The following is a 24,284-nucleotide window of genomic DNA, read 5'->3' as shown; positions in this document are numbered from 1 at the left end:
ATAGCTAATAAGTGAAACCAGCCTAGATGTCCATCAACAGATGAATGAATACAGAAAATGTGGTACATATCCACAAGGGAATTTTATTCCGACTTAAGGAAAAGTGAGACTATTTGCAGGAATATGAGTGGAGCTGGTATGAATGGACAAATGCCAAGCTTTCTCTAATATGTAAATAATAGATTTTTAAGTTCTGTGTGTTTATGTCTGCGAGAGAGAGAAAGAGAGAGAGAGAGAGAGGGAGGGAAGGAGAGGGAGAGAGGGAGAGAGGGAGAGAGGGAGAGAGGGAGAGAATGAATTAGGAGTTGTAAGAATTAGGTTTGGGTTATGTGTTAGGACTAGACTTAGCTCTGAATGACAAATGCCCAAGACAACCAAGTATTAACTTAAGACACAAACAAATCAATGAATCAGAAGTCTCCTTTTCTCACAGATAAATGTCCATCATGAGTGGCTAAAGAGATGGCTCAGTGGTTAAGAGTACATGCTGCTTTTCCAAAGGACTCAGGTTCAGTTCCCAGCACCCACATGGTGGCTGTAACTGCCAGTAACTCCAATTCTAACCTCCTCTTCTAACCTCCACGGCCATTTACATCCATGTAGTGTGCTTACATACATACAGGCAAAACAATCCTAACACCTAAAAATAAATAAAATTTGAAGTCCATTAGGTGGCCCAGCTTTAGCATGGCAATGCACAGGGTCAGAAAGTTTGATCTCTTTTTCTAGTTCTCCAGCCTGCTTGACTTTCATTCCAAAGTCCCTCAGCAGGGTCCACCAAGGCACCACCAAAATTGGCATCATATCTGCCTTCTATCCAGCAAGAAAGAGGAAAAGAGAGACAAACCTCTCCCTGTGAGGACACCCATCACTTTCACCTGGCCTCTACTTGACCAGACTAAGCACATGGCCTCGATGAACTCCAAAGGAGGCTGGGAAACATAATTTTCAGTCTGTAGGGTTGTGTGCCCACATACCTTTAAAGAAGGGTAGAAGTTGGGTGTGGCGATGCACACCTTTAATCCCAGCACTCGGGAGGCAGAGGCGGGCAGATCTCTGTGAGCTCAAGTTCAGCCTGGTCTACACAGTGAGTTCCAGAGTTCTAGGCCAGCTGGGGCTACAAGGAGACCCTGTCTCACTCCCAAAAAAAAAAAAAAAAAAAAAAAAAAAAAAAAGAAAAAAAAAAGGGTAGAACAGCTACTTCGGGAGCATTTAGTCTTTTCCTGCCTCAATGTGCCTCTTTGTAGCTTCAGGGAAGGGGATGGTGAGCATTGTGACAGCCAGTCAGTGGCAACTAAAAGTTATCAAAATCAAAATATTGACCGTAACTGGAGAGATGGTTCAGTGGTTAAGAGCACTGGCTGCTCTTGCAGAGGACACAGGTTTGGTTCCCAGCACCCAATTGCTGGCTAATAACCATCCATAACTCCAGTTCCAGAGGATCTGACACCCTCTCTTTGCAGACATAGCATGCACATGGTGCACTTTGCAGGCATACATGCACACAAAATGCTCATACACATAAAAATAATTTGAAAAAAAATTAAATGTTATCAGTATCAATTCTACCCGAAAGTAAATAAACAAAGGTAGGAAGGCATGAACGATGGACTCTCACACACAACTGCCTAATCGTGACCATCGCAAAGACTCCATCAGAACGACAACCTTACACCCAAGGCAGCCTAGAGAGGGCTCTTATGCAAGGATATCTGCCCAGCAGCTGTTTCACCATGGACACACATCACCCTTGTCACTAATCTCTGTGACCATGAACCATTGCTTCAAAACTCTCCTCATTTTTACCTTTAAACCTGACCTATTTTTGACAGTGAAACCAAGGACGCTGTCAATGTCCCTGGTGTGGAAGCCGGGCAGCCACAGGTTCAGCCTTTGGTCTCTTTTCCAACTGACATACTAATTCAAGCATCTCTAGCTAATGGAAACACAGAAGCAATTATTGGCAGGGCTGTGGGGAGTTCACGGCACAGCAGGGAAACATGAGGAACCAGGTTCACGAACAGGCAAGACTCAAGGGAAGCTAGGGACCAGGCTTCAATTTGCTTGGTAGGGCGCTGCTGGACCCAGTTGTCGGCCCCTGCTATTACCTGAGCTTTGCCCCCTCCAGGATGATTTCAAGGCCACCCACCCTCTGCATCATAGTCTTACTTGGGGACATGTCACTGACCATGCTTAAGGACTTACCCATTGTGCTAGACAGTGTCAACTTGGCGAGGCCTTCATGCCCAGGAGTCTGGCCAGATCCATGTTTGCTGACTCACATTTCAATCCGTAGACTTTGAGGAAGTTCTCTCTCCATATTGTTCTCATATTCTAGATGCCACGCCACCTCTTATTAGATCTACAAACTGTGGGGCTGCCCACAGAAATCAGGTCTCTGTCTCCCTCTAAGTCACCCTTCACACTCCTGACCTCTTCTCTGGACAGCCATGACACGCTCACACCCACATATCTGCCACTGTTGTCCTCCTTCACCAGAACTGAATGTATAGTCATGTGTCTGATGAAAGCAGGCAGGCAAACTCCTTCACCAGAACTGAATGTATAGTCATGTGTCTGATGAAAGCAGTAATGTATAGTCATGTGTCTGATGAAAGCAGGCAGGCAAACATTCTGATTGCTGAGGAAAAGGGAGGGGGCACCCGGATTTGAACCGGGGACCTCTTGATCTGCAGTCAAATGCTCTACCCCTGAGCTATACCCCCACCTGCTTATACAGGAGCTAATAGATACTCTAAACCTGCATGGCCACTTCCTGGCTGTTACTATGAGGCATGAGTACTTGCCAGTGAGTGCTCTGTCATCATCTGCTTCATCCTGTGAGGCACATTCCTGAGCCATCGCTACATGCCTGACTGCCACCTCCTCATGACCAGCACCCTCTAGCCCTAGTTCCCAGTTGAGGCAAGCACATGAAAGTCATGGAGTCCTGAAGCTCCTAGAAGAGCTGGACCCAGCGAGCTGGCCACTCAACAGATGCTTCGGAGGTGAAGGTCAGGACAGATCCTGGCAACAGCAAAAGTTCAGTTCTTGATTCTCATTTAAAACCTCCTAATGCAGAGTCTCTGGGAAGGGGACCTAGGGATGGTATATGTCTCTACCAAACTCAGACAATTCTTACTCATAGACAATTTGGAGATAGTTATTTAGTCTGTGACCTTCCATTCTATAGATATGAAAAAGTTACAGTCATTAGATTCATTTCCAAACACAGCACATCTGATTAGTGACCAAATCATAAATAGAGCCCACATTTTTGCTAAATGGCCTCTTTGTACCAGATGCTCTGGGGCAGTAGACGAGCTGCCTGCTGTGTCTCTTTCTCTTTCCCCTTATTCTCTATTTGCAGACAGAAGTGGTCTGAAGAAAGGATCAATCCACAGAGATTTAGAGAGGTCTTTGGTCCCGAAGCATGACACAGAACAATGTTGCCAACACGTCACTATACAAGGAAGGGCCACTGGGTGACCATCTTAAAACGGGAACTGCTTGGTATGCAGACTGATGTTTTCTCCCTAAATCATGCTGTTTCACCTGTGCAGAATTCCCCAGTGACCACTGTGTCACCTGTGTTGCCTCACCCAACCATCTACCGTGGGCTGTGATTTCTCATTTCTTGTGCACTAGTGGGACCTGACTGGCCTTATACACATAGAGCTCTATCTGCCTTTAACTTACCCCGCCCTTCCCCATGGACCTGATCCCAAGGTTTGTAGAAAACTTCCTTGTCCAGAACCCTGCAGCCTCCTCCCCAGGTCCTGTGAGGCACCTCAACTTGGAGAACTGCCATCAGGAACTTGTGTCCTCCTCTCTACCCCCTCCTCAAGTTTTCTTTTTCCATTACCTGCTCCTGACACGGCTCTCCCCCCACCTCACTCTTGCCCTCTGCACATTCACATACTTAAGGGTTTATATTCCATTTTTCATGCCCTACTTTTCTCATTTTCTGATCCTGGATTTGAAAGGGAGATGCCTTATTAGAGACTTAACTGGTTTCCAACTGTCAGGTCTGCCTTGCTCTAAGAACAGGAACTAGCATGAAACAAGCTTTGTAGCACCCAGAACTCAGGCCTTAGGATGCACTCGAGTAGGACCAGGGATCTCTTTCATGTGGACCCTGCTCCTGGCTCCCACCATGAGTGCAAAAGACTCTACAGATTGTACAACACAGAATAAGGACCATCTTCCAAAGAGGCTTTGGCTGTAGAGGCAACAAGTGCAGGGAGGAGGTCAGGGAGACCAGAGCCCAACATGCGCCATGATTTGCAAGAGACAGTCAGGGAAATGACAGTGCATTATTCCAGGGGCAGGAATTTATTTGATTATTTCAGCTAGGTAGGAAATATAGGTTCAGTGTAAATAATACATGTTCTTTGAATCTTTCTAATGTGCCTCATGAGTTCCTTATGTGAAACTGTTAACTTTGCATCTTGGCTCCCATGCTCAGCACATGTAAGGTGAGTGGTGACAATCTGGTTGTGTGGAAGGGTGGGCTGTAGGGCTGTAAGCAGTCATTTCTTCACAGGTGCTACCACTGGTGACTCTTAAAATGTGGGCAGGTTTCACAGGCTTGGGACAATGTGAGAATGGAAAACCACACAAGAGAATTGCATACCCAAGAAAAGTGAGACATGACTTAAGACTGGCAGTAGGCTGTTCAGCTGTCATGTGGGGTAGGAACATAGTAGAAGGAGGGTGGTACAAACTGACCTGCTTATTCTCCTCATCGTTCCTTGCCAAGGACTCAGCATCCAGGAGGCAAAAGGAAACTCTTCTGATGCCATTGTTCCATGAGCAAAAATGGGTGTAGACGGGGAACATCAGAATTGGAACCAGGGACCTGTGATCGATAGTCCAGAAACTAGCATCCTCTCAGCCCTGAGAGCAGACAGCTTCAATTATAAACTTTAATGCAGAGTTGAGTTCTCCTGCCACTGCCCTAAGCAGCAATGTACCTCTACACACAGTCACCCTTCTGCCATGCCCACAGCTTCCAGGCCGATCCCACAGTCTCTACCTGTGCACACCTGGTCGTTATCTGTATCTCTAGCCCAGAATTCTATATTTCTCACTTATGGCTATGGGTACTAGCAGGGGTATGACTGATATTTGGAATAGCAATGTCATTTAGCATTGCATGCTATTCTGAATTCCAACACATTTTATATGCCATTGGATGTTAGGATGGATGCTAGCAAGAGATTGTGCCCCCTAAAGTTGAAGTCCTGAGATTCCTCTTACATTCTTCTAAACAGAATTAAAGGAGTAATCTGTTTTTATTAAGGTCAGTGAATAGTTCTGAAGAAAGGTCAGGATGAGTATTAACCTCTGATTCAGCATGTCTCTGTTAAACTTTAAAGAACAACTCATTAAAAACTTCGGAGACACATACAGATCGTGAACAACAGGATCCTGACTTGTGGCAAGCAAGTGATGTGAGTAGAGAAAATGACAGGGTCTCTTGATTTGCAATCAAATGCTCTACCCTTGAGCTATGTCCCTTCTCCCAGGAGAGTAGGGCAACCTGTCGAGACAGGCTGTTACAACATGGTGGTTTCTCTGTCATTCAGTACAGAAATCAAGATGTTCTTGTTGCCAAATGGCTTTATTACAAGAACCTAGTTTGAGATGTACAGGGTACAGAAGTCTGCTATTTACATAAATTCAAAGAACCATGACATGTGTTCTAGGTAGATCTTAAAAGGTTTCAAAAGACGATTTGTGTGAAGGATGGTAAAAATCATAAACTGTACTTCTGAACTGCGGTCTCCTATCTGCATACACAATGGATTCTGAGAATTTCTACCAAAAAAGCCATTTGTTCCCCAAACATAAAAAGCCATCCTGTCTGTAGCTTTGAGATGGTCCATTAGTTCTTTGATCCTTTTTGCAGAATTTTTCTTGCAAAGCTTGACTAAGCATTGCCTTCGATAGTCACACTAACTAGACACAACACAGAACCTGACTTTGCCAAGTTGATATTTCATCCTCTGCAAGCTTTCTTGGACTGAGGAGAGCACTCTTACATTGCATTATCTGGGTTTAGAAGATCAATTGCATCCCTTCCCAGGGAGAATTTTTGAATAGAGAAGGAAAAATAATTGAGAAGCTAAGAAATGTTGAAAAGGAGCTGTCTGATTTTAGAAGATGCTGGTACAGTCTAATTACAGGCATTTTGCACATAAACATGTCACATATATAAATGCTGTAGGCACAAATGAAGGTCCAGAGCACAGATGCTGGGCAGACAGAGGTAGGAAGAAGTGGCCTGGACCATGGAGGCTTCCAGAAAGTTCTACAAAGCTGGTTCTCACTTCAGCTGTGATCTAGGAGCCACCAGGAAGCTTTTATTATGTTCCGGTTTTATTGGCTTGGGGTAAGGCCTGTGAAAGGTACTTTTATAGACTCCTTAGGCAATCCTTATTTATTTGGGGTAGAAAAACAAAGATAATAAGGCCTTAATATTTGTTGTTTCCAAAAAGAAAATAATTTTAACTCTGGTGTCTACTAAGGAAGAAGATTATTCAAATTCAGGTATTTATGTAAAAGGTCAAATGTGGATATAAGTAGGGGGCACCTGGACTTGAACCAGGGACCTCTTGATCTGCAGTCAAATGCTTTACCCCTGAGCTATACCCCCTCTTGCTATTATATAGCTCAATTAATATTCTTCACTTCTAGAGCCACACCACAGTACTTTTAGCCTATATATTGCCACTTTAGGATGAAAACATTTGGGAGCTACCAAATTGAAGTCAGAGGAAATTCATTACTTTCCTGCACAAAAAGAGCCCCGCCTTGGAAACCTACAGCCTATGTTCCCCCAGGCCTTCAGTCCACAGGGTCAGGAGTTCCTGGAGAGGTACCGACACTGGCTGCTATGGAGCCCATCATGGTACGACCTACAGACAGAAATTCCACAGGACTGAGGTGTCCATCCTGTCACATGTGATGACAGTCTGGACTGACCCTCCTGGACCAAACTCAGTCCAGGGAACTTTTGGTAGAACTATAGGCTGGGACAAAGGATAACCCTTCTCACTGTCAGTTAATACAGATATAGTGATGAATATCAAATCCCTCCAAGAAAAGTAATCAGAAGTAGACTTAGGAATCCCCAAACCACTAACGGACCAACAGTTACAAAGATGGTAACTTGGACCAGGACTATCACCAGACTAACCCCATCTGACCCAGAGTTGGTGGTAGACAAAGCTCTATTCCTTCTGGAAGAGGGTGTGTCTGTAGGAAGGCGTCTGCCCAGCATGGCTCTCCTCTGCTATGTCCTCAGCCTTTCCTTACATGAACCCACAATCCCTTACTTATCGTGCTTTAGAATAAATCAGTCATGGATAAATGTTGCATCTGATTGAATGTATTTTCCTTCATCTGTTTGAATAATCACATCACATTTCTTCTTAATCTGGTATTATTTGTTTGAATTCCTCCAGGAGGAGACCTTGGAACTAGAACTTGAGAACAAGCTGTGTATTTGAAGATAAATCCAGGAAACACTGGTAGGGAGTGGCTAGGTTAGGCAGAGAAAGGGAAGAAGCCAAATATATGTTTGATATTAGGAAAGTTACATCATAGGCAACTAGGGCCTCACACCAGCTCTGAACCTGTATGACATGCCTCAAATCATCCTCCCCCAAAGGACAAGGAAACTGAGATATTTACCCACCAGCTCCAGTCAGTATTTGCTGAAGGTGGCTCATGGGGATAGTGTGCTATTTCCTTGATATTTTTAGCCTGTTGAGCATTCTGCTCCCTGAACCTGCCTCCATCACAAAGTGGAGCTGCTGAAGTTGACGTTTGGCCCCCACACTCAGAAACAAGTGCTGAGGACCTATCTGCATGCATCAAAATCATTTACTATATGTGATAATGTGGCACATCACAGATGGAACTTTCTAATGTAAAATGAACCTTGTACTTCTTAAATCAATTAATTTGGTTATTACCTGTTATTCTTTTGTATATTATGCTGATTTTTATTTATTAAAATTTTGTTTATGTTTTAAAAATTCTATATTAATAAGTGAGATTGGCCTATTGTTTGGTTTTCTCTTATAATCTTTGATATTTTTATAGCATAGTTAATTAGACTTACAAAATCAGCTGTAGATATGTTTGTTTTTAATTCCCTGGAAGAGATTGTGTAAATTCTTTCTGAAACTTTTCATACACATAACACATATTGAAACTATCTGTGCCTTGTTTTTAAATTTGTTTCTAAAGACTTAATTTTTGTTATTTTTAATTGTGTGTATGTATCTGCGTGGGGCGATGTGAAAATGAGTGCAGTTGCCCTCAATGGCCAGAGGCATTGGATCCCTGGAGGTGGGGTGTTGCACTGAATTTTCCCCTTCTCCCTCTATGGGGGACTCTGAGGACTCTAGGGTCTCCCAGTCCTGACTTGGACTTACCGACATAACACATTCTATTTGGGTTTTGCATAATTTATGACATCTGGGAGGGGGTGACTTACAAAAGCACGAAACGCTGCCATGTCCTGCCCCCAGTCTCCCCCAGCTGCTCACTGCTCTGTTCCCCATGTTCAATATGGCGGCAGCTCCACCCCTTTCCCCAGTGTGCTCAGCACGGGTCTCTAGAGAACCCCGCCATCAATTCTAGCCTTTCAGAGGAACTTCCGGGTTACACAAAGTTACAGGCAGTTGTGAGCCACCTGACATGGGTACTGAGAACTGTACCTGGGTCCTCTGCAAGAGCAGTACATGCTTTTAACCACTGATCCATCTCTCCGGTCCCAAGCATTTTTAAACTTTGAATGACAAATAATTTCATTATAAATTCATTAAAAAATTTTTTTATTGAGCTTTTGTACATTTCATACAACAGTTCTTAATCAAATTTAGACCCTCTCCCCAATCCATGCTCCCCATACCCCCTTACCAGACCTCATGTGTTCCACCATACATGTTAAGTGCTATCCAGTCAAGCATTTGTACCCAGATTTCCTTCAGTACAAATTCATCCACTAGAGTCTAGTCAGACTATTCTGAGATGGTAAGGCCCACTCTCCCTCACCCAGTAGTAATCAGTCTCCAACAGTTTCCAGGCTTGGGCTGCCTGCTGCCCATTTCCCTTGCTCCACTCTGGGCCCTTGTCTGAGTTGGCCTGGGCTCTGTGCTCAATTTCTTCAATAGTTATAAGACTATCCATAATTTTGATTTATTTTGGTTCAAAAAATGAGGTCAGTATCTTATCCCTTAAAAATTATTTGTTCTTTTTATTTTATGTGTAGGAATGTATTTCCTGCATGTAAATGTACCTGTGTCATGCAATGTCCACGGAGGTCAGAAAAGCATCAGATTTCCCTGGAACTGGAATTATGGACAGTTGTTAGCCGCCATATAAGTGCTGGGAATCAAACCTAGGTTCTCTACGAGAACAGCCAGTGCACTTAACAGCTAAGCCATCTCTCCAGCCCCATCCTTTTTTTTTTTTGAAATAATTCTAAACTATTGTCTGTAATGTCTTCTAAGAGATCTTCTAAAATGACTGACCTGCTTTGGCGCTCCCTTGCAGCATGCAGGACTTCTTGAAGCATCCAGAACAAAGTCTGACTCCAACCCACCCCTTAGAAAGACACTCCAGTTTATCACCTACTTCTTATCCTTAGGTGGCATCCCATTCCACATTGTGCACACACACACACACACACACACACACACACACACATACACGCACACACGCACTTTGAAACTTAGAAGCTCTCCACAAACCATTACCTGTGTTTTGTTTTCTTTGTTGTTTCTTTGGGGTTTTGTTTTGTTTTACATTGCCTGGTGGACCCTTCCTGTGTACTACCCACACACTCATCCTTTTAAAAAAGCAGAATAACTTTTATTTATCGATGACAGTTTCATACATGTAAACAATGCGTCTTCAAAACAATTTATTAAATTTTCGTTCCAGACAGGGTGGTGCATGCCTTTAGTCCCACCACTTGGGAGGCAGAGGCAGGTGGATCTTTGTGAGTTCGAGGCCAGCCTGGTCTACATAATGAGTTCTAAGCCAGCTATGGCTACAGGGAGACCCTGTCTCAAAAAAGACAAAGAATTTTTATTGAATTTTTGAGAATCTCATACAATATATTTTGGTCATATTTTAACCCCTTCCCCTGTCTGAATCCTCTCTTAATACCCCCTGCCAAATTTCATGTACTCTGTCATATATATTAAGGCCTACTGAATCAAATTTGTGCCCCCAAATGCCCTTCGGTGTGGGTCCATCCACTGGAGCCTGGTTCACCTAACCAATGTCATATCCTTAAAGAAAACTGACTCTCCCTTTCCCAGCAGCTGATGGTCGCCAGCAGCTCCTCAGCTAAGGTTGGGGTTCTTCCCCACTTCCCCCAAGCAATGCATCTTGATCATGTGCACCCCATCCCTGCCACTCCCCACAGGCACCCCCAACACATCCTCTCCCCATTCATGTTCTCTCTTGTTAATAGCTTGCTAATCCAATTAATGCTGTTTGTTGGAATGGTGACTCTCTTGTTCATGTGATCATGTAGGTAATCATAGCTGCAGTGAGTTCATGGGTGCAGCGGCATGTCATGTCCTGAAGACAGCATTTCACAGCACTCCTCCCCATCCTCCAGCTTGTACATTCTTTCCTCCCCTCTTCCAATATGTTCCCTAAGGTTTGGGGATGGGTATTGATACAGATGTCCCATTCAGGGCTAAGCAGTCAAAAGACACTCATTCGCAGCACTTTGACCAGTTATGAGCCAATGCATTAACTGCTGACTACTTTGGAGAGAAACCTCTCTGGCTAAGGTTGAGGGCAGCACGAATCTATGGGCACAAGCATAATCAGAAGGCAGCTTGACATTAGGTCTTTAGCAAAACAACAGTGGTAGATTCCTCCCTAGGGCCTGTGAACAGGCTGACAGTACAAGGCCTGAATTCAATTCACTCCAAAAGCAGTTGGTTGCCTTCATAACCTTTGTGCCATTATTGCAAAATATATTGTTGTGAATTTCATACATACCGGTGGGTGCATCCTGCCTAGCAGGTCTGTATTGTAGCATGCAGGGTTGGCTGTAGGGATACCACTGATGTCTTTCTCCCCCTACCCCCCAACAGCATGCATAGTGCCTTCTGGAACTGTGAATGCTAGTCAGCAGGGAGGAGGTTTTCAGGTCAGTTCCAGTTTGATTTCTCCATGTCTTGTAACTGAAGTGTGCTGTGTCCTCAGCATTAGGGTCTTAGTGTCTATTTCTGCACACTCTCATCCTTAAAACTGCTGACCCTCACCTTATCTGCCAGACTGTCATACACCCACACCAACAGACAGCCTGGCTCCATGCTGTGCTCCTTCCCATCACATCTAATGTAATTTTATGTTGCAAATCACACTCACTAGACCAGGAACTTCTAAAATGGCATAAGGATGAATGTCACAACCAGATTTCCTTGCTTTCTATTCTCTACTCCCAGCTCAGACTCTGCAATTATATTGAGAATGTTAATTGAGAGAGTTGAGTGCTGACGTTCAAGAGCTCTCCAGGTTTTGTTCTCAGTTGTACTCAGAGATTAGAGAGGGAGGCTCTTGAGGCTGTGGTGGAAGGGAAGCATGTAAGAGAGCAGAGATTGGTGTCCAGTGGACCAGGGTGAGCAGCACCCAATGCATCAGCCCTTCTTACTCAGAAAGATGAAGTCACTGGTTTCAACATTAAAAAGACATTAATTAGAAAGAAATTTGCTCGTTGGCTGTCAGGGTAGATAACAGCTTAGATCTTAGCATTAGATGCCGTCTGAGAGTTTTCTAGTCCAGCTCTCCATGTTCAATATCCAGCCTAAAATTTCTTCATTAAGCTGTAGCTCAACGTCAGTTTCTGTCCAAGAGGGGTGGAGACCACAAACCTTCCAGATCTATCTCAAGCTCCTGCTCTGACTCCTTGATTGACTTGGGAGCCCACGGCCTCCACACTACCAGGCTGGCTTCTATAGGATTCTAATCTCTCTTCCCAGCTTGCAGATCTGTTTGAGTCTGGTGTTTTATTTCCATAAGCAAAGACACCAAGGATTCCTGCAAGATCCACCCAGTGACCTTGGGTTAGAAATTAGGGAAAGAGCAGCAAAATAGTAAACATCTTAAAAGGCGAACACTGGAGGTGCATTTCAGGCTAAGTGTATGTTGTGTGGGGCTCAGAGGTGGGAACCTTCCACCTGAGTCTCTGAAATCCCAGCCCTCCTCCCAACATTATTTTATCACACATTGCTGAATCCTAATGTTCTAAGCAACAGTGAAATCCTCTGTCCCTGTACCAGCAACACAACCTCACCCTGAGCCCCTAAAAAGGCTGTTTTTGCTGCCTTGGACGCTCTAGGCATTTCTATCAGGGAAGATGCCAGGAAGAAGCTCTGGTTTGCTTGGCCTCCCCAACCCCTGGGGGTGCAGGGGAGCAGGTAAGAACCAGGGCATATCCGCACTGCCACCTTAATGTTTAAAGGAAGTTATAAAGGTCTTTCTCTTTCAGTGCCCTTTGAGTCTTTGTGGGAGAAATGGGCTTTGGTTCAAACTGCATGTGTTTATTCTAGATTTAGAGGTGTATTAGATAAATTGAGTGTTGAAGGAAGAGTTCCTACTAGAGTTTAGGAACTTAAATATTTCTCCAAAGACCATGTATAAAGCCTTGGTCCCAGAGGGGTCTTTAGGAGGCTGGAGCTGGTATGAGGTCTTCCACCCCTCAGAGGACAGAGTGAGAGTCTGGCCCCTCCTCCTCTCTTTTGCTTTCTGGCCTTGCAATGAGCATGTTTGCTCTGCCATGTGCCCCTTCCATGTGGTGTCCTGCCTCACAGCGGGCCCCAAGCAGCAGGAACAACAGGTTAACCGAACCTTCACAACTGTGAACCTAAGTAAACATTTTCTCTTTGTAAGCTGGTGATCTTGGCTTTTCATTATACTAGAAGAATGCTGACTGACTTAGGGCAGGAAATTCAAGTAGTATAAGATGGCCCAAGAGCTCTGTCAGTGTACGGCACAGCTCCTCTGCTGTGGGGAAGGAGAGGTGCATGTTCTCCCACATTAGTGACTGATTCTGTGAACTTCTCCAAGGGCATTGATCCCAGAGTCTTCTGGGAAAACAACTCAATATCCAACAAAAGATCAAAACCTTTAACTGTGACAGAGCTTTCCAGAGTAGATACTCAGTGATAAGAGCCTACACCTATTTGGGTTCCTGAGTGTAGTTTTTTTTAAATTTTATATGTATGTGTATATTACTTGCATGTATGTAAGTGCACCCGAGTTATGCAATACCCATGGAAGGCAGAAGAGGGCATCAGACCCTAGAATTGGAGTTACAGACAGTTGTTAGCAGCCATGTGGGTGCTGGGATTTGAACCCAGGTCTTCTGCATGAACAGCCAGTGCTCTTAACTGCTGAGCCATCTCTCCAGCCCCAAGAAAGAATAGATTTTTGTAGCTAGTAGTAACAACAGAGGTGGGAGCACCTTGTGTTTTAAAAAGTTGTTTTAATATTCTCTCTCTCTGTCCCATGCACATCACAAAAATAAACAGGTAAATAAAGCCCTATCGGATGTTACTATTGTCATCTCTCATTTACAGCGGAAGACAGTGAGATGCAGGAGAACATGGCCAACTTATCCCAGGAGACTCTGAACTCACTTAGTCCAAGTGCATGGAGGTTCTGGTCCTTGCAGTTAAAGCAAATCCCACGCGGCAACTCTTGACTCATTGTATTGCTTCAGACACACGCAGGGAACAAGCTGTCCTCCTACTCAGCATGGCACACGGCTATTCATGGAATTCAGTGAGTCAGTGATGACCTCGGCTGCAGCTCTCCTCCCTTCCTTGGCCATTTGTACATCAGCCTCCAGGTTCTTTGCTCATCCTCACCAGCATAGCCTCAGCCCTTCCTGCCCGTTAGCCTCCCAGACAGAACCTGGCTATTCAGAATGTAGCTCATTACCTAGCAGCCAACTGAATTATATGAAGCACCATTCCTCCTTGACCTAGAACACAGAAAGAGATGAGGATGGGGAAATGCAGGTGGGGAGGTACAGGCAGGTGGGAGGGACTCTGTACAGTGCAACTGCTGAAAGCTACTATGTACTAACCGAGGGGTTGCAAGTCATGTGGGCTTTGGACCCTTGGTAAATATAGTGGGGTTGAGGAGCTCAGCCACACACATAGAAGATATCAAGGTACCCTGCATTATACAACCCAGATAGGGTGTTCTGGGGTTTATTCAAGAAACCCCAACTAATGGAGATCCCCTAACTTCACTGAGCTCCTGCTTAACAAAAATGTGGTAAGTTAGCTACCAAAATGATATATAAATGAGGGGGCACCTGGATTTGAACCAGGGACCTCTTGATCTGCAGTCAAATGCTCTACCCCTGAGCTATGCCCCCACTTAAAGGAAGCCTCTTATTAGTACCTCTTCAACTGTGGCACCACACCCAGGCTAACTACATGTTCATGATCTACTGGTTCCTCTTAATGATCCAGAAACTGGGATGGTTTCTCCATTAAGTCCACCATCCTCTTCTCTTCTCTACAAACTTAACTAGTCCACTTCAATCCCTTTCTCTCTCAGAGTATGGTAAGGGGCCAGGTTTTGACCTGGAGAGGACACCTGACAATGGTGTTTCTCCTGTTTACACTCAGTACTTAGGACAAGAGATGCTGGTCCTGGGCCTTCGATGCCCCTCACCTGAGGCCCAGGCAGAGCTTCCTCTATACACCATGGTTTCAGGGGGATGCTTGGTATTTCAGCCCATCACTCATTCTTCAACAAACACCCACAAAGCTGGTTAGGTTCTGGTCCCCGTCATTCATCTTGAGGGCACAGATAAGACATTGTCCTTGTTACTTAAAGACTCTTAGTCTTATGGGTATAACCCATAGGTCTAACTTTTCCACAGAAGTGGCAGAAGCCTAAGCACAGGCCAAGAGGAACAGGAAGGAGCACCCTGTAGGAGGGATCAAGAGGCACCTCTTGAGGGGATGAAAAAGAGGAGTTGCCAGAAGCTGGTTCCTAGCTTCCTCTAGGCTGAGTGAGCCTTATGGTTACTGCCTTGGTTGACAATACGTGCCACAGCATGACCATGACCTGGATGGGCCTCACAGACAGCTTCTGCTGTCTTTTTCAGAGAGAGGCACACAGATTCTCAAGATGGGCCCCAAGTGGAATCCACTGTATAAGGGAGACACAGTTCAGTACATATGTGGGGCACCATTGGGGGTAAGGAATAATATAGGTGATAGAGGTTTTTATTTAATTGTTTGTCTGAGTCTACTTAAGACGTTTTACTGTCTGGCATCTAAAAGAGACTCTAGTAAGGGGGCACCTGGATTTGAACCAGGGACCTCTTGATCTGCAGTCAAATGCTCTACCCCTGAGCTATGCCCCCACCTGCTTTATATATGTCTAATAAGTGTTTGAAACCTGTACAGCCACTCCCTGGCTGTCACCATCTGACATACGCACTTGCTAGTGCTCTGCAATCATCTGTTTCTTCCTATGAGACTCAGGCCTGAATCGCCTTTGCACACCTGACTGCAACATCCTCGAGACCCTGCTCCCCTCATTCTCAACTGAGGCAGGGGTGTCCAATCCAGGTGACCTGCTGTAAAGGAGCCTTCGGATCCACCTAAAAGAACCAGACACAAAAGCACTGGCAGCTCAACTGACATTTGGAGGTGAATGGGAGGCAGGACTCAACAAAGTAAAAATTCTTTCTTCCCATCTGAGAACTCCTGAATCGGACTCTCTAGAAAGGAGACCTGGGGATGAAAATGTCTCTAACAACCCCTGTGAATTATTCAGACTCAGACTATTTGAAGCTATTGATTTTATTTTGTTTTGTTTTTGAGACAAGGTCTCCTTGTAGCCCCAGCTGTCCCAGAACTCACTAACTAAACTAGGTTGGCCTCCATCTCCCAAGTCCTGGGATTAAAGGTGTGTACCACCACACCAACCTGGAGTATTGACCTTTCCCCTCTGCCTTTCCATGTCATAAATTTGGAAAAAAGACAACAGTTAAATAAAGGTCAAATAAAATATCTTATTAATAATCAATTCATAGTAGAGGCCACACTATGACAAAGGGCCTCTGGAGTCTATGATCACTGGAGGATAGAACAGGACAGTAGTTGCTAGCATGTGGTCAGCAGGTGAAAGCCTGGAATCAGGGCTTTCCAGATGTGCAGGCAATTACTCTGACCATGATGGTGCCCTTGTATATATGTAAACAATTGCAGTTAACACCAGGTCACCTACATTGCCTCGCTCAAGGACATTGTATGTGTGCATTGTGACTTCTCATTTCCAGTGCACTAGGCAACCTGATTCACCTCTTTTTGACCGGACTATGTCTGGCTTTGGACTCACCATGTCTTTCCTCATCGAAATACCTCAGGCCTTGAAGAACTCCTCCCTGCCAGCATGCTGCAGCCTCCTCCTGCTCAGCATCTGGGGCCTCAGTGGAGAATCACTGAGTAGATTAAGCCTTCCTTTTCCCTGCAGTCATTTTTCTCCTTAGTCCCCTCCCTCATTGGTCTCTTCTGACCTCATTCTAGCCATCTACATATTCTTATATTGGGGGCTTTTGCCTGCAGTTTTCAACCTCTGCTGTTCTTTTCTCCTCTCATTTTCTAGTCCTGAATTTGAAAGGAACTCTCCAAATTAGAGAGATGTTGACCCCATGCCTGTCCCAAACCACCAGTTCAGCACAACTGCAAGAGCAGAGACCAGGCACAAAGACTGGCCATTCAAACACCCAGCACTCAGGACTCAGGATGTGCTGAAGCTGGATCAAGTATCTGTGCTCTGTGGACTCGTCCCCTGGAACCCAGTACAATGAGGCTAAAAGACCACACAGATACCAAGGATGTGGGAGGGACCATTGTCTAAAAGGACTAAGTCTATGGAGGCAAAAAAACAAGAGAAGGATGTCAGGGAGGCTGAATGCCAAAACCTGTAATTTGCCTAAGATGATCAGGGACATCCAAAGAATGCTTTCTTCTTGGGAAAAAATTTGTTAAAGTTATTTAGTTAATAAACATACTTCCAATATATATTATATCCACAACATAAAACTTTCCAAAAATAATACCAAGCTCACAAAACCTCATTGGTAAATTCTTTTGAACGTGTAAGCAAATAACATAAAATTTACACGGCATTTCAGAAAACAACAAAAGCTTATCATTTCCTAATGCACTATTTGATACCAAATTTTGAGAGATCAAATATTGAGAGAGATCTGATGTGTGTGTGTGTGTGTGTGTGTGTGTGTGTGTGTGTGTGTGTGCTTGCAGGTGGCATTTGGTAACCACAGACCATTAGCCCCACCCCAGGTTTCACACAAGTAATCCAGGAGAACCCTGGATTCAGTACTGGACCTTCCTCAGCACTATTACCTGTTATAGGAAGATATCCCAATAAAGGCTCATGTAAGATGCAGCGACTCGTCTTTCTAGTTTGGGGAGGCGCTGGCATCGTCCAAAACTAGCATTTCTCACTGATATGGCAATTGAAACAAGAAACAGCGAAATTGTGAATCCAAGTACTTTGGTAATTTGATGGTTGTGCTTTTGGTTTTAAGCAACCTCAGTCACCCTTTGGAAAGCGCTGAGGCCATCAGCTCAGTTGGAGGGGAGGCTGCAGGTTAGCAGAGTGGAGACAGTGGAACTGTCCGTGGTACTTGTGTGACTTAGCGATGCACCATTGTTGAGCTCTGCTTGGCCCTAGACTGTGCTGTAGCAACACATGCCCGAGAATGTCTGATTCTTTGGTGGGAACTTTATTCCAATAAGTGACACTTAAAACACTTAAACACAGCTGCTACAGCCAGGCACTGATCATTTATAACAGACACCCACCATGAACCGTCACCAAATCGAAGAGAAAGAAGCCTGGAATTCAGGTGCTTATGGAATCCACGTGATCTATGGCTCGTGTGCTTTACCCCTTACAGTGTGGGCTCCCATATCTCTAGCTCTAGTGAAGCAACTGGATTTTCCCCACTAGGGCAGAACACCAGCCCACTATGCTGCCCCTTTTCTTTAGGGTCTTTTATCTACTGTCCAGTCCAGTTGCCGTGTTCGCTTCCATACATGGTTCCCGAACCACAGATTGGTTCTTTTTAGAGAAACCATCATTGTTTAGGTTTCAGGGAACTTGCTCCACCTTCTAAATTTGCTGAAGAGTTGGTGACCTGATAGATTTTGGATCCAAGAAGTAAACACAGCCAGTGACTGCACACCTCACACTGGTGAGTAGCTGGTGGGCAGTGGCAGAGATGTGCCCACCCTTGGGTTAATTCTAACATATTTATCTCTTCTGTCATACACATTGTGTGCTGTGAGGGAACCTAGTGGGCAAGAGCTGCCAAGGAGACAAGAGAGAAAGTAGATGTTTATGTTGAATATGGAAAGTTAAATACCAAAACCACATGGAAAGGGGGCACCTGGATTTGAACCAGGGACCTCTTGATCTGCAGTCAAATGCTCTACCCCTGAGCTATACCCCCAGTGGCACCAGTAGACCTAGTTCAGAACTTTCATCTGTGGTGATACTTAGACTACAAAGTTAAATTACAGGTTTCTTCAGACATACTTTCTGGAGGTTGCCAGACCTGACTGGCCAGGCGCCTTCCTTGGATCCACAGCTTTCTAGGCCTGTCCTTGAATAGGATCATCGATCAAGGAAAAGGGAGAAGCAGGCTACAGACCCCAAGTCCATTCCACACTGCTGTCCTGGCTTAACTCATGAGCTGGACGGTCTTCCACATGGGCTCCCAGACTCATCTCTCCTCTTTCTGTGAAGACAGACTGGGCCGTCGCTCAGATGCAGTCATGGTGCCAGAGTTGGCATTGTCAGCAACAACAGTGCAGAATCCCTCTCTGCCCTGGTAGAGCAGCTGAACCAAGCTTCTGGCCTTGGAGACTGAAGCAAGTGTTCAGTGGGCTCGGGCCTGGGAGAAAGCAGCTCATGTGGGGAGCATCACCCTACGGAGAGCCAGATTCTGTGACTGTCTCCCAGGTCTAACCACCAGTGCCCAAACTGCTGTGAAGGAAGCTGGAGAATACCTAGGGGTAGCTGCTATAGACTGCCCCCGGGAAGTCAGCTCTGTCTCTAGCTGTCTGTTCTATACTAGAAAAGCCCAGAAAAGTTCCCCATCATAGTGGCTGCCTTCTCTTTGACAATCCAGTAGAGTCTGGGAAGTTAGACACATGCATAGGGAGCGGAAGCAGATACTCAGAATACAAGGAAGAGATGGGAGGACGTTATCCATCTTCATGATAGGAGTTCAAGGGCTGGACTGGAGCTTCTAGTTTTACGGAGGACCATAATGGGAATGAATGGGGAAAAAAGCAGAATTGAATGTGAGCAGCACCTCCTTTGAGTAAAATACATGTATGTATATGGCTGACAAGAGTGGCTCAGTGGATAAAGTTGCCTGCCCCCAAGTCTGATGACATGGTGGAAAGAGAGAATCGACTCCTACAAGTTGTCCTCTGACACCCTCACGCGCCAAGGCACTCACACTTCCAACTCATTAAATTAATTTTAAAATGTAGAAATTAAGTAAGTAAACACAAGGTAAGGAACATTCTACCTTCTTAGTCACGTGCATCATTAATACAATATATTGTACATTTCCTCTTACCGCCATAGAATTGGTAAGGTCAGCAGTGACTCCTCCACAGACTCAGCCCAGAAAGGCCTTCTCCAGTCCCCTGTGTCCAGCCCTTCCCCTGCTCATGTGTGGAAACTTCTCCATTTCTCAGCCTATGGGAACAGCAAAGCTGGAGACACAGGGACACACACTACTACAAGGGGCTTTGGATTTACATGTCTGACCTCCTCATCACACACACAAAACCTCAGCATGAAGAGATCCTGCCTATCTTCTTTGGGTCATATGCAGTACCTGTGACTGAAGACATCTCTCTGGCCTGTGGATCTGTGTGTGAGACCCTGAGGGTGGGAGCTGGCAAGATGGTGAAGGTGTCTCTCCCCACTTGATTGGCTCATTGAGGATTTCTGAGGCTCATCATAAAGATGGCAGAGCATGAGGCCACACACAGCCCCTGCTCTGGGGCCATGGACTGGGGAAGCTCTACCCTGACCTTAGCTCTGTCCTCATAACCCAAACTTAATGTTTTATCAAAATATTTTTCACCGTCATTTTGAAAGTAAAATATTTTTGTAAAAGATTATTAAGAAAAAAAAAACACATGAAGGGCTGGAGAGATGACTCAGTGGTTAAGAGCTCTAGTTGCTTTTGCAGAGGACCTGGGTTTGTTTTCCAGCACTCATATGGTGTCTAACAACTGTCTGTAACTTCACTTCCAGGGGATTCAGTGCCCTCTTCTGGGCCTGTAGGCATTGCATGACATGGGTGCACTTACATACATGCAGGCAAAACATTCTTGCACATAAAAAAATAAAAATAAATAAAAATAATTTTTAAAAATATTATTTATTTTTAAATTTTATGTGTATGAGGGTATTGCCTGCATGTATGTAAGTGCACCCAGGTTATGCAATACCATAAGAGGCTAGAAGAAGGCATTGGATCCCCTGGAACTGGAGTTATGGACAGTTGTTAGCTGTCATGTGGGAGCTGGGAGTTGAACCTGGGTCCTCTGCAAGAACAGTCACTGTTCTTAACTGCTGAGCCATCTCTCCAGCCCCCAAATAATTTTTTTTAAAAAGGAACTTTTGGCAATTGATGGCTGCTGGGAAGAGGAAAGACAGTGTCATACCAGGATGAGACTCTTGGTGGGCCCAGTGGATAGACTCATACTGAAGGACACTTGGGGACATATTGGGTGGGGGGTCAGTGGGGAGGGGATCTAAATACCATCAAACTATAGGGCATGAAAATTTCAAAATTCAATAATAAAAGAAAAACCCACAAAAACTTGATTCTTTGTATATTCCTCCTGTCACCCATACTCCAAAGTCTTTGCTGAACCTCTAATCCCCTTTGCACACTTAAGGAACATAATACGATGTGGTATGTCTAGCTTATTCAGATCTAGAAATCACTGACTAACTTTTGTAGCTCAGGAGTATAACCTTCTAGTCTTAATTTTCTGTTTCATTCATACCACAACTTTTAGTTGAATTACCTTCGATGTTTTTACTAAGCAATTAGCTAATACTTTTCATTGTTTTTGTTGCTCATCATTCTAAATAGGGCCAAGATTTCTGGTAGAAATTTTGTTTTTCTGGAATTTAATGACATTATGGTTTAAACTTCTTCATTTTCTTTAAATATCTACATTTTTCCCCACAAACCTTGAGTTCTATGGAATACCTTTCAGATCAATTTTCTACATGGAAAGCATTCTGTAACTAACATTTCTACTTTGTGTCTTCCAGTAGTGACCCTAGTTCCTGCTCTCTTTTTCCGGTGGCCCCCAGAGCTTGCTGTACAGTCCAGGCCCTGTGACTTCCTTACCCTTGCCTACACCTGCTTTCATTTCTCCTCTTTGGGTGTGGAGGCCCCTCTTTCCTGGAATCCAAGTCTTGAATGTTTCTTAACAAATTAATACTCCTTTTGGCAGATAAACTCCTCCTGTGAGAGGTGAATGGAAGTAAATTTTCTAAGCTTTCGAATGCCTGATAATGTCTGTAATTCTCCCCATATAGTTGATTGGTAGTTTAGACAGACACAGATTTTTAGGTACAAGTCATATTTCCTCTTACTCTCCCATTGTCTAGCATTGCTGTTGCAAAGCCAAGCACCTTGTGACTCCCTGTCCTGTGCGTATCGCCTGGTACTTTCTTACTCTTAGGTTTTTAAGATCATCTGCCTGGCTTTGGAATTCCTTTATGTATGTACACTTGAGTGCACACAGTGAGGGTCACTTTTCATCCACTGCTGAGCACTCACAGAATCTTTTCTAAGGATACTCACATTTTCCCTTATAATTTTGTCTTTCCATTATTTTGGGGTTTTATAATACTGTGCTAATGGGGTGTGTGGGGGTGAATTCCAATGCATGTTGGCTTTGAGCCCTTGGGGCTGAGGTGCTAAACCACACAGATAGAAGACATCAAGGTACCTTGCATTAAGCAGCCCAGAGACGGAGGCTCTGGGATTTATCCCAGAAACTCCAACTGATGGAGAGCTCCCAACTTTACTAAGTTGCTCCTGAGGTGAATGTGGTAAGTTAGCCACCAAAATGGTATGTAAGGGGGCACCTGGATTTGAACCAGGGACCTCTTGATCTGCAGTCAAATGCTCTACCCCTGAGCCATGCCCCCTCCTGTTTTATATATGTCTAATAAGCATCTCTAAACCTGTAAGGCCACTCCCTGTCTGTGATCGTCTGACATGTGCACTTGCTGGTGCTCTGCCATCTGCTTCATCCAACACCAGCCCCGAGTCACCTCTGCACACTTGTCTGCCACCGCCTGATGCCCAACACCCTCCTTTCTTAGTTCACAGCTGAGACAGGGACAGTGCACCTTGCATACTTCAGACCCACCTATCAGAGTCCCAGACTCAAAGGGTTGGCCGCAGAACAGATGGTTTGAATATGTTGGTGGGGGATAGGGATGGGCAGAACTAAACTAGACTCTCTGGAAAGGGGACCCAAGGATAGATCTGCTTCAACAAGCACTGTGAATGATTCAGACTCACAGACTGTTTGGAACTTTTCATTTAATATAAGAATGTCCATGCTATAGATGTGAAAAAAGACAGGGGTTAAACAAAACACACTCGATAATAACGGAGCCATAGCAGAGTCTACATTTACGATAAGGAGTCTCTTTCCAGCCTTCCTGGGGCAGGGAATGAGCTGCCTTTTTGTCTTCTCTTCCTTCCTCACCTCCATGTGCAGAATTCTTCAATGGACCAGAGAGAATAAATAACCCAAAGAAAGGATTCAGTCCTCAGAACTGTGATGGAGTGAGAATCAGAGGGTCTATGTTCCCTGGAGCGTGAACAGGACAGTGATTACCAAGCCATGGTCAGCAGGTGACAGTTCTTGTCTCTTTGTCGACTTTCCTGATTAATACCATATCACCTGCATTGTCTAACCCAAGGATGCAGAATGCACTGTGACTTCTCATTTCTAGTGTACTAGGGGGCCTGACTCAGACAGAACTCTATCTGGCTTTGAACTTACCCTGAGGTCCTCACAGACCAACCTGGGGACTTCTAGAAATCCCCTGTGCCCAGCATGCTGCAGCCTCCTTCTGCTCAGCAGCTGTAGAGCCTCCACTGGAGAATCACCGTGCAGAGCTGGAGTCTTGCCCTAAATCCGTGCTGCAGCTGTCTCCCAATCCCCACCCTCACTGCTCCCCCGCTGCGCTCAGACCATCTGCATATTCTACTTGAACCTTCTCTGCAGTTTTTGTCTCCGCTGTTCTTTTCTCATATTCTGGACCTGAATTAGAAAGGATATCTCCAAATCAGAGAGCTCTTTGCCTCAAGCTGACTCGATGTCATCAACTCAGCATAGCTGGAGGAGCCGAGACCAGGCACAAAGACTGGCCATTTCATCATGCAGAGCTCAGGCCTCAGGATGTGCTGAGGTGAGAACAGGAGTCTCTGCCGAGTGGACCCTTCCCTGGAAGCCACTTCAGCAGAGGCAAAGACCACATAGGTACCAAAGATGTAAAAATATCTATAGTCCAAAGGAGACAAAGAAGAAGGGAAGGGTGTCAGGGAAACTGACATCTAGAATATTTTATGATTTGCATAAGATGACCAGGAAAATCCCCAAGTGCTTTTTTCTTGGGAAAATATTCACTAAATGTTTTATTAGTTAGTAAATACACTTCCAAAATATATTGCATTCAATACATAAAACCTCCCAACATTGCAACAGAAATAGTTTTAAAAGGCTTCATTCTTAAATTCTTTTTTAAAAAATTTATTTATTATTTTTATGTGTATGAGTGTTATGCCTGCATGTAGATAAGTGCACCCATGTCGTGCAACACCCGCGGAGGACTGAAGATGCTGTTGGATCCCCTGGAACTGGAGTTACAGACAGTTGTTGGCTGCTATATGGGTGCTGGGATATGAACCAGGGTCTTCTTCAAGAACAGTCAGTGTTCTTAACCACTGATCCATCTCTCCAGCCCCCATTCTTAAATTTTTACAAGTATGTTAGCAAATAGCAAAGTTTATACAAACATTTCAAAAAAACAGAACAAAAAGTTAACACTTCCTAATTCACTATGGAGCCAAAATATCCTTGATGTCCAATTTTGACGTTTTGGTT

At 44.6% G+C, this 24,284-nt stretch overlaps 6 non-coding genes across 6 annotated transcripts; all 6 read right to left on the bottom strand.

Annotated features, from left to right (window-relative positions):
- Positions 1-2,654: 2,654 nt before the first annotated feature.
- Trnac-gca lies at positions 2,655-2,726 on the bottom strand. Its single transcript has one exon. It is a non-coding gene; the product is annotated as a tRNA-Cys (tRNA).
- A 3,863-nt stretch (positions 2,727-6,589) lies between these two features.
- Positions 6,590-6,661, bottom strand: Trnac-gca. Its single transcript has one exon. It is a non-coding gene; the product is annotated as a tRNA-Cys (tRNA).
- Positions 6,662-14,362: 7,701 nt separating this feature from the next.
- Trnac-gca lies at positions 14,363-14,434 on the bottom strand. The gene has a single exon. It is a non-coding gene; the product is annotated as a tRNA-Cys (tRNA).
- A 930-nt stretch (positions 14,435-15,364) lies between these two features.
- On the bottom strand, positions 15,365-15,436 carry Trnac-gca. The gene has a single exon. It is a non-coding gene; the product is annotated as a tRNA-Cys (tRNA).
- A 3,051-nt stretch (positions 15,437-18,487) lies between these two features.
- Trnac-gca lies at positions 18,488-18,559 on the bottom strand. Its single transcript has one exon. It is a non-coding gene; the product is annotated as a tRNA-Cys (tRNA).
- Positions 18,560-22,239: 3,680 nt separating this feature from the next.
- Positions 22,240-22,311, bottom strand: Trnac-gca. Its single transcript has one exon. It is a non-coding gene; the product is annotated as a tRNA-Cys (tRNA).
- Positions 22,312-24,284: the final 1,973 nt, after the last annotated feature.

Source organism: Nannospalax galili, unplaced genomic scaffold (assembly GCF_000622305.1).
Source record: "Nannospalax galili isolate Female #2095 unplaced genomic scaffold, S.galili_v1.0 scaffold1217, whole genome shotgun sequence".
NCBI lineage: Eukaryota > Metazoa > Chordata > Mammalia > Rodentia > Spalacidae > Nannospalax > Nannospalax galili.
The sequence above is the reverse complement of the archived record's forward strand: the minus strand, read 5'-3'. Positions and strand labels throughout refer to the sequence as shown.